We start from the raw sequence: 11,428 nt of genomic DNA on the forward strand, positions 1-11,428 counted from the left end.
TACTCAAAACGTGTTTGTAGAAGCATCTGTATGCATGTATGTGTGAATAACTCAAATTTTCAGTGTTTCAGGTTTGAAAATACTTTTTATATATTATCTCATTTGTTTTAAAACACGAAAGTTCACAATCATCTTATGAGGTAGATGATACCATTATTCCCATTATTACAGATGTGGAAAATAAGGTAGACCGAGGTTAAGAGACTTGTCCAACAATACATAAATAGTCAGTGTCTAAGACAGAATATAAACTCTTTAGTCCAGTGTTGTATACATTAGACCATCTAGCTACCTCATAGGACAGTATTTATGATTTCATGTCTCTAGGAAATTTGAAATCAGGTAGATAGTTATTAAGTACCTACTCCATGCCATGTGGACACTAGGATAAGTGAATAAAGGCTCATCACTGGATAAGGTAGTACATTTTCTACAAGTTACAGTTTTAGATAGATGCCCAACAACTTAAATGTTAATGCCTTACCTATATTTAGTAAATATTGGTAGATTAGATAGATAGATGGATAGATACAGATATAGATACATAGGTACATGAATAGATCCCTAGGTGTATAGATAGATTCATATACAGATAAAAACACATGTACACAGATAGATATATACATATCCAGAGATACATAAATACACAGATAGATACATAGGTATACAGAAACAAAGATAGATACATAGACACACAGACAGATACACAGATAGGTACATAGATACAAAGATACACAGACATACAGATACACAGATATCTACACAGATAGATACATAGGTATACAGATACAGAGATTGTAAGTAGATAGAGCAAGTACTTCATAAATAACTATAAGCACAGTGCTAGGCTCTAGGGATACAAGTGTAAGTGAGAAAAATAGTTCATTATCTCCAGGAAACTTACATTCTATTAATGAAGGATAGAGCACTTAAAGGAGAACTAGAATAAGAAAACAATATCTTTGTAGGTAAAAGAGCTGATGATAAGGAGGCAGCCAGAGAGTTGAGCCAGAAACGAAGGGAAATACAGTAGAAATTCCTTCTAACATAGTGAAGGGAGCCAGCAATCAGGAGAGTGAAGCTACAAGATAGATGTTTCTATAGAGTGGGAAAGCATTAAGAGACAGTACTATATCAGACCCAGCAAGTCAAAGAAGTGCTGTTTAAGCAAACAGTCAAGTATTTTTTCAGAGTTTCCTACATTCTAGGCAATGGTCTAATCAGTAAGAAAAAAAAAGAAAAGAAAAAAATTTTGCACTCAAAATGTTCTAATAGAGGATACTCAATGTATATAAACTGTATATAAAAAAACATAGAAATGAGAAGTAATCTCTAAGAAAAAATATTTAGCAACTGGTGGGGAGAAAGGGGGATGAGAAACCCCTTGTTGCAATAAAAAAGATAAAAATTGTGATAAAAATAAATTTAGGCAAGAAGTTCTGAACATAATTTAACAAGGCTAGCAATTTCCAAGGAAAGAAGTCAATATCCTCTCAGTAGCCAAAGACCCATCTGACAGATCAGCTTTTTTTTTTCAATTGGTTACATAAAGTTCAGTGATATAAACTAAACTAAGACTATGGTTGGTCTATAGAAAACACAAAGAGAAGGCTAAAAATTTTACTCAGTCATGTTGATTTGCGAGAGTGTCTTCAGAATCCATTGCAGTAGGGAAAACACAGAGTTAATATACTCTGAAATGTTCCATGCTAGATAATACTCAACAGCAGAAAGACCCAGTGCCAGGAAAAGTATCTCCTGACCAGATTGATTCATTTTTCATTTATCTTCCTTGTCTCCCTCATGAGAAAGGATCAATTTGAAGCCTTTAAAATTGGGGAACCTAAACTCTTACATTTCTTCTATTGAGGTATATTTAATTAAATCAAATCTGATTTAGTTCCAATGATTAACTAGAACTCTTAACCATTAATTAATCAATAATCACTCAAAATCAAGTCTAAATCTCACACTCTCCAGCAAGTGGCATTTGAGCCAAATCTTGGAGTCATAGATTCTATGAAGCAGGGTTAAGAAGGAAGAGCATCCCTACCATGGAAGACAACTAGTTCAAAGGCATAGATGAGAAATCTCTAGAGGATCTTGAGTGAAAATAGCAAACCAGAATGGCTAAATCATAGAAAAAAGAGAGAAGGGTGAAATTTAATCAAACTAGGAAAGTAGAAAGGCACCAAATTATAAAGAAAATTACATAGCAAATCCTAGAGGCAAGAGGAAGGCAAAGGATTTTGCTCATTTGAAGAGGAAAAAAAGAAGAGGATGCAATATGGTAAGAAAAACATGGCAGCAAGTTGTATGGAAGATGGATTGGTGGAATGAAGTGAAGGTATATATGAGGCAGAGAAACAAATTAGATAACTATTGCAATAATCCAGGGGACCAATAATGAGGGATTGAACTGAGATGGTAGCTATGGGACTAGACTGGTAGAACAGTGGCAGCCTTGACAGTAACAGAGAAGTTTCAAGGAGGAATAGATTGGGGGAGAAAGGAAGCAAGGAGAAAGATACTGAGTAAAGATTTGGATAAGTTGAGGTTAAGATGCCTATGGCAAATCCAGGTTGAAACAACCAGTAGGCAGTTAATTGGTGATGCAAGCTGCCCTCTGATATCATAAAAGCAAGTATTACCATGGCAAGAAAAAAACAGAACACTAAATTCATTCTTATCTAAATATATCTCAGTCTTCAGACAAGAGAGAAAGAGGTTGCTGGTATTTGGAGTCAGAGGGACAAAATGCAGAAGAGAGAAGGTGACATACATTATTAATAAAGTTTTGTTTTTTAGAGATATAGAAGTAATTCATTGGTAAATAAATCTATAATCTTTTCCATTTAAAATGGAATTTTAAAATTTTTTTCTGATCATCTAAAAGAAATATTTGATGATCCTGGTGCTATTCAGATTTAAACTGGTCAAGAGAAATTAAAATTTGGGAATAGAACAAGCTGGAAAATAATCCAGAGGAGAGATGATGAGGGGCTGAATTGGAATGGGAGCTATGGGATTGAACTGGTAGAAAAGTGGAAGCCTTAACAATAATAAAGTTTTTAAGGAGGAAGAGATTGGTGGAGGGGGAAGTGGGGAAACAGATAATGAATAAAGTTTTGGATGTGTTGAGGTTAAGATGCCTGTGAGAAATCCAGTTTGAAACAACTGGTAAGGTAAAAACATTTAAAAGATTAGGGAATTCATCTTTTAGATCTCAAGCAGAAAACTTTGGGTGGCTTTTAAAAACTTAACTCAATTCATATCTCAGATGTGATGTATTACATTTTATTAGTTTTTCTTTAATATCCAAGAGTTTGTTGAGAGGAGCCTCTTTAAGGTTCTAGTCATTGCTCTGCCACTACTTTGTCCTGCTACCCTGGACAAAATCCTTTCATTTTTTTGGGTCTCAGTAACCTCATTTTTTAGTTGAGAATATTGATGCTTATAGTCCCTTCCAGGTCTAGGAAAGGGAAAGAGATGGTTAGAGCCACCAGATTTTTGACAAGCACTTTTTCATAGAGTATATGCTATTATATCTTACCAAAAAATCTTAGCTTGTTCCCCCAAAATGAACCATTTTCTCTTGGCATCCCAATTCTAAGAAAAGAAATTATTTCTTTAAAATCTCCCTCTCTTAAGGAAATGTTTGTGTCATCTTGCAATGGTAGAGGGAGTTGTCTTAAGTAAAGTTTTAAGTCTAGTCTTTATCTTATTTCTGAATACACATGCTTACACACATATACAAGTATAAGTATGCATATATTCACATCTATATAAATATATATGTAAGTATATATGTGTGTATATTATATGTAAATATGTATTATAATTATATATAAATATAATTTTGTATATAAATATGTATATGCACACATAAACATGTATATGTATAAATGTGTATATAAACTACTGTGGAAAGAACATTAATTTTGTTTATACTTAGTAGACCAGGGTTCAAATACCAGCTCTCCTGAGTAATCAATTTGTCATTATAATTTGGTAAAATTCTTTGAGCCTCAATTTGCTCATGTGTAAAACAAGGCTAAATAGTCTCTAAGATATCCCCCCAATGCAAATCTTTAATTCAGTGATTAGCACAAAACCAAACGTTAATAGAATTACTATTAACTAAGGCTGTTAGGGAAAGTAGTTCATAACATTATACATGAATGTTAGAAGGATCCTTAAAAGTTTCTAGGTTGACTCCATCATAGTATCATAGACATAAACTAGTACAAACCCTTTTATAGACAGGGAAACTTGTAGTCCAAGGATGTTACTTTTAGATTATTTTCCAAGGTCACATAAGTGGTGTCAGAAGTGGGATTTGAACTAAGGTCTTCTGACCCCAATTACATTACCACTTCTATTATTTTACCATCCGTGCTTTAAAACTGCCCTTCTTCCCACACCCCTGGACAAAGACTTCTGGTAGAAAGAGTGAGAGCTCTGTTTCATAGAACTACAATGATAATAATAATAGTGTCCTTTTTATTAGCACTCTTAAGGGGGGCAGCAAAATAAAGATAATAAAAATATTAATCACCTGTGCCAGGATGAATTAATTCTTGTCTTATCTGGGATTTTTGCAAAACTTCCCATTTCCCTCATTATCATATAATCCAAATTATTACTATATTAATGATCCTTAATTGAAGAAATTTCAAAATTCTAATGCTTAGATTTGTTAGGATCCCTCTATATGGGAAAAGAGGCAGGACTAACAACAAAAAAAGACTTAAATATCATCTCTCAGAGATTCAAAATGAATTTAAAGGAGAGGAAACACATTAAACACTAGTAAAGAAAACCTACTCCCTAACTCTGAGCACAAAAAGTTTTTGGCTAAGGTATGTCACAGATTGTGACATCATAACTCTAGTGGGGACTTTGTCATGAAAGGAGGCAAATATAAATACAGTTACAAGTATTTTGTTTTTTAAATTTTCTTTCAAAGGCAAAGAAGCTTGACCTGTCAGATATTGGGGAGAAAAACATTTGTGACTTAAGTCAGGACTTCTGACATTTTACTTATCAGATGAGAAAAACTATGAAGGTGAGTGTTTATATCTCATTAGAAAGGTATACCAGGACTTTCTACAGATCAAAGTGAATATTTTCTTTTCAGAGCCTGCCCTTCTGAGTCTCTTCTTTCCTTTCACTATGACAGCAAATAACTGTGCTACACTTTGGCTGCATATAGCCGTAGCATTTGAGCAAAGGAGGAAAGACAATCAATACTGGTTTAACTGATATATATTTATAACTGTACTGAGTCATATCCAGCATGAAAGAGGGAAAGAGGTCAAGTATGTTTCTAAAATCCAGTTTCAGTGGCTTAAGATTTCTACTATATATTTTCTCCCTCATTATATCAGTACATCACCCATTCTGGGGGAGTAATAAGCTTTGTCTATTAAGTGAGGATGTCTCATATAACATCAGCATATCAGAACTGGAAGGGACTTTCAGAGACTCCCTAGTACAACTCCCTAGTAGGAACAATTAGTACCCTAATAAGACCAACCTCTACAACATAACTGGAAAGAGGTCATGCTACTTTAGTTTTTATTAAAATCTGAAAAAGGTCATGTGGTGTCATGTCTCTTTAGAGTTTGAGCAGTCTATTGGTGCTTAATAAATGCTTGTTTACTTGTCAAGTCATAAGCATTAGAGAGCTTTAGTATGTAATGATTCCAAAATTTGTTTTCAATCAAAGCACATTCTGAAAACAATACTCACTTTAAGATTTACTAGAAAATACTAGAAAGAGGCTAGAAAAAAAAAACCAAACCACATGACTTATTTCCCTTAGCTTTCACAGCAGCCACATCACACTATTGTTTCATTTCAAGTGTAAAATTAGTAATTCACTAAATTTTCAGTTTTAGTTTTATGCAAACTACTTGTAATGTAAAGCCTAGTTTCACTGATATCTTCACCTGCTCAACTGATTTTTTTTAACTTCAATGTAGAAATTTGTATTTCTGTTACCTCTTATCAATGATATTTCTATAAATCTGTTACATTTTCTTTTCATCTAAAGTCCTCCTTCCTCATCACAGAATGGAAGTGAATCTTGACAATTAAGCCATGGAGCATAAGTCTTTTTTTTTAAATATTTTTAATAGCCTTTTATTTACAGGTTATATGCATGGGTAACTTTACAGCATTAACAATTGCCAAACCTCTTGTTCCAATTTTTCACCTCTTACCCCCCCATCCCCTCCCCCAGATGGCAGGATGACCAGTAGATGTTTAATATATTAAAATATAAATTAGATACACAATAAGTATACATGACCAAACCGTTATTTTGCTGTACAAAAAGAATCAGACTCTGAAATATTATACAATTAGCTTGTGAAGGAAATAAAAAATACAGGTGGGCATAAATATAGGGATTGGGAGTTCAATGTAATGTTTTTTAGTCATCACCCAGAGTTCTTTCTCTGGGCGTAGCTGGTTCAGTTCATTACTGCTCCATTGGAGATGATTTGGTTGATCTCCTTGCTGAGGATGGCCAGGTCCATCAGAACTGGTCATCATATAGTATTGTTGTTGAAGTATATAATGATCTCCTGGTCCTGCTCATTTCACTCAGCATCAGTTCGTGTAAGTCTCTCCAGGCCTTTCTGAAATCATCCTGTTGGTCATTTCTTACAGAACAATAATATTCCATAATATTCATATACCACAATTTATTCAGCCATTCTCCAACTGATGGGCATCCATTCAGTTTCCAGTTTCTAGCCACTACAAAGAGGGCTGCCACAAACATTCGTGCACATACAGGTCCCTTTCCCTTCTTTATAATCTCTTTGGGATATAAACCCAGTAGTAACACTGCTGGATCAAAGGGTATGCACAGTTTGATAACTTTTTGAGCATAGTTCCAAACTACTCTCATGGAGCATAAGTCTTATCTGCCTTCACCTATCAAGTTTTGATATATCTTGTTGTCTAAGGAACAGCCTAGCTAAGCTCAGAGAAGCCCATCACTAAGTTAGCAGACAGGATGATGACTTTTTTGGCCACATGCAACTTTCCAATCTACTAAATTCCTAAAGGAGTTGCAATTTCTATCATTGGAAGGAATTCCCACAACCCTGAAAATATACATCCATGAAATATTCATTTAAGATTCTTATCTTGCTCATTTCTGCCTATAATTCTGGACTATAGATACATCTCTCTTTGGATTTAGGTCATTAACTTATTAACTATTTCTTCCAATTTTGTATAATCCAAAAATATATTTGGTTATCTTTATGGTCTCTTATTTCTCTTAATACCGTTCCTTTCTCCCTCTCCCAACCAAGACCAATTTATTCTATGCCGCCTTTGCTCTGGGTCCTGTTCTCTTAAAAAGGAACAACAGCTAATCTAACAAAAGTGTTAAAGAATAAAGAGCATAGGTACAGAATATGTAGGTATATCTATATAGATATATATCACACCTTTTGGTCAACATGGGTATTTTAACAGGTCCTGCCTTCTGGAAAACAATACCTAAACTAAAGGGATGGCTTTAGTTATCGAAATTTCAGGCACTGAGTCAGGTCAGTGAAGGAGCAAATATTTGGGAACCAACACACTCTCAAATTACCCAAGGTAGGTGGCTGCCTGCCCTTATTCAGGCTTATAGGGATCCAATCCTGACCACCACAATGGGCACCAGTGTCCCCAAGTATTGGCTTTCTCTATCAGGACCAAGCATTTCACATCCTGTTTCCTTTATCTAAAATGACCCCATCCATTTGGCCACACTGAAGTCCTCACTTACACCCCATTCTCATTATGAGATGTCTATTGAACAACAGCTCAAGGCTCATGCCAAGTCCATAATGGCAACTAAAGGGTAGGGCAAGAAGGGAAAAGGACACACAAGCTAGACCCCATTTAGATACTTAACCCTCACAATTCAATTGAAAGGATGTTTTTTCATTTCCATTGAGTTTACTGACCAAGATCTAAGCCAAAGAGATGAGCCCTAAATTAACAGAAAAGAACTATTTTGAAATGTTCCCAGAGTTTATCACCTTAAAACTAATTTAAATAGAAATGTACTGAGATAAAATACTTCCAAATTTCCAGGGTACAGAAGCAAAATCCATTCTATGGTAAGCATAGTCAAAAGTTAGATTTATTTGTAAACTGAAATAGATTCTGTCTAAAGATTTTGAAGGAATAGTAGGTCCAAGTTCTGAGAGAGAGAAGGGAATTAAGATAGAGGAATATACTCCTCAAAGAGAAATTTTTGGAGGAAGAGGAAACTCTAAAAAACCATTTTTTTTCTTTGCATATGGAGAGGCCATAATCCAGGGCTTTGTCATGTAAGATAAGGAAGGACAGGAAAAGGAGGATCACATGTCATATATTCCCCCCCCAAAAAAAAATGTAAGGTGAGTAATTCTTTCAGTGAGGCAGTTCTTGAAGTCGAAAGGTGGTACAGTTTTAAAGATGAATCCAGTAAAGCAGAATGAAGGACGTGGTCTTTTAGTGTGGCTTATGAAAAATACTTGAACTCTACTCTTCATGAAAAGCTCTGTTTCTCCAGTCTGATGAAAGTTTTAAAACAGGCAAGTGGTTCCCAAATGTAATCCATACTCACCAATAGATATTTCTGGAATATATTTGTGCTTTCAAATTTACATTTAGGGTTGATGTAAAATATTCAACATGAATCATGTATTTAACACAGAAGACAATCCTGTAAACACAATAACATAGTTCTCAGTATGATTGGAAATGAAAGTCCAGAGGAGGCTGAAAAATTCAAATTTATTTCTTTGAGAAAAATCAACAATCCAACATCAGAGCAAATGAAATTCAGAAATGGTGGAAAGGTGAGTTTGTCTAGTTCAGCTAAATCAATGATCCAAAGGGAATTTGGATTAGTTATTTTTTCATGGCTTCCTATTTAAAGTTGGTGTTTCAAGAGGCAAGGTATGTAATCTTCTATATCCTAAAAAAGATAAAAGTGGTTTTGTACTTCAGAGAAACAACTTGTCAATCAGTCTAATGGAGAAAAATGTCTCAAGGAGACACCATGGTCTTCAGAAGAAAGAGTGGGTACAATTTTAAGGATTCTTAATGATGAGAACAGGAAGAGAGGATTCAAATAATGAAAGTACCCAAAGAGATTGGAGGGTGAAATTTTTCAGGAAAATAGAATACCTTTCAAAGACTCAAGGAATGAATAGTTCTTTCAAGAGATGAATTGGAAACATTTATTCTGCTACTGGAGAGAGACAAATGAGACCAAAAATATTCCAAAAGGAGGTAGGTCAAATGTTTTTCAGAAGGAAGAGAAATATGACACAATAAGGAGGACAAGATGGAATTTAAATGAGTTCATCTAAAGGAGAGTCTAGATAGTTTCCAAGATTCTAGAGAATGGACTAAAAAAGTGAAACTAATACAAACCAAAGATACCCCAGAAAGAGGTAGGTACATATGTCTTTCAGGAAAAGGATGGTAATGATTATTTTTTAAAAGGAAGAGGCAAGAATTGAAGGAAAGAAAGAAGGAAATAAGCATGTATTAAGCTCCTTCTATGTCAGGCTTTACAAATATCTGATTTGATCCTCACAACAATCCCTAAGAGGTAGGTGCTATTATTTATACACATTTCATAGCTGAGGAAACTGAAACAGATAGTAATTTGTCTAAGGTGACAGCATGTTTTGTGTATGTGTATATATACATATACGTGTATATTTATGTATGTATGTGTATAAATATACACATGTGTAGTATGTGTGTATATCTGAGATTGGATTTGAACTTGAATCTTCCTGATTTCAGGCCCAAAGCTACTGTACTATGCCATAGTTGCCACTTAATTAATTGGAGGCTTACTTTACTGCATCTTAGCTGGAATGGAAATGAGAAAACTAGCCTAGTAATTTAAGGTTGGCAAAGTACTTCACATATAATATTGTTCTTTGATTTTCATAACTCCACTGTGGAGGGAGGCTGGGTAGGAACTACTGGTATTATTTCCCTTTTATAGATGAGGAAACTAAGAATGAGAAATTAAGCAACTTGTTCAAAAAAGACATACAGGATTTCATAGTTCATAGATCAAGAGTTTTGGAAGGGACCTCAGAGACCATCTAGTGGAACCCATTTTACAGATGAGGAAATATGCCCAGGGGGAGGTAAGGTTGGCTCTCCTAAGGTGAAACAAAGTAAGTATCAAATGTGAAATTTGAACCAAGGTTCTGGAACTCAAAAGCCAATGCTTTTCCTCTTTAACACACTTCAAACCCAAGTATGCTTGGACTCCAATGTTAGAATTTTTTCCATTAGACCATAATTCCTGAGAAGACAAGAAGAAAACTTTTTTTGAGTAAAAATGGAATAAATCCTACGGCTGGTATACAAGCACAGAAGTTGAGGTAAACTTTGAGTTTATTGAGTGCTTTGGGGGTTTTGTTTGTTTTAACATCACATATCCAGAACAAATGCAGAAATGCTACCAATATGTCTAGGCAGACAAAATCCTGTCAAGTTGGCGGAAGCGAAAACATTTTCTTGGAAAGTGGTCACCTTCAAGAAGCCAACGAAAAAGCATCAATGAGTACATGCACATCTGAAAAGAGGAGGCAATTACTGATCTTCCTCTGGATGAGAAAATAGAAGGTAGGTGATAAAAGTTTTAGGAAAATGACCTTTTTAAAGTTAAAGGGAAATTTAATTTTTTAAATTCTCTACCTCCCCAACAACATTCTATTTTTTGTTCAATTTACAAGATATCTTTTTTTTTCTCTTTTCAGACTGAATACAACATTTTTAGCCAAAAGAAAATTGTCCTCCAAAGCTACTGTAATTAAAACAAAGACCTTTCGTCTCTATCTTCTCCAAATGAAATCTGAAGAACTAAAAAGAAATCCCCAAGATACTCCTGATTCTTTCCTTCTCACATCTGTTCAGGTCTTTCATTATCAACACCTAAGGGGCCCAATAGAAAATCACAGATATTTCAGCATGTTCCCTACAGGCTTCTACACCAAGAAACTGAGATGAAAAGAAATCAAAAGACATACTTTGAGTAATGAGTACAAAAGCACACAATAAAGAACTTTCACATACCATCTCAAATATGGTTGTTTTGATATGATTTTGTCATTTTGAATGAAGTTCTAAGAAATATACACTCAGCCATCACTGGAGAAAGACAGGAGAGGCAGAAGGGGGTACAAGTATCTTTTTTTCTTACCATTAAGGTCTTAGAAAGGTTACTATCAAATTTATTTTTACCTCTGGCTGCATTTAGTAGTGTTAACTGAATATTTTCAGAGATAATATATAGTACAGTATTGCTGATAGCACCTGTTCTTTACAAAAATCACAAAATCGACTCTAGAGTAATTAAAATTCAATCTGGTTTGTCCAATGACCCATAATT

At 34.6% G+C, this 11,428-nt stretch overlaps 1 long non-coding RNA gene across 7 annotated transcripts; it reads left to right on the top strand.

Annotated features, from left to right (window-relative positions):
• The first annotated feature begins 362 nt into the window (after positions 1–362).
• Positions 363–11,121, top strand: LOC100913722. Of its 7 annotated transcripts, none has more exons than XR_004231969.1 (7): positions 363–418; positions 4,970–5,068; positions 7,501–7,626; positions 8,324–8,417; positions 10,330–10,418; positions 10,512–10,662; positions 10,797–11,121. It is a non-coding gene; the product is annotated as an uncharacterized LOC100913722 (long non-coding RNA). The 7 variants fall into 7 exon arrangements; XR_004231964.1 differs by lacking the exon at positions 363–418 and adding an exon at positions 2,672–2,773; XR_004231966.1 differs by lacking the exon at positions 363–418 and adding an exon at positions 2,672–2,773 and having other exon boundaries at positions 10,516–10,662.
• Positions 11,122–11,428: the final 307 nt, after the last annotated feature.

This window comes from Sarcophilus harrisii, chromosome 2, assembly GCF_902635505.1.
Source record: "Sarcophilus harrisii chromosome 2, mSarHar1.11, whole genome shotgun sequence".
NCBI lineage: Eukaryota > Metazoa > Chordata > Mammalia > Dasyuromorphia > Dasyuridae > Sarcophilus > Sarcophilus harrisii.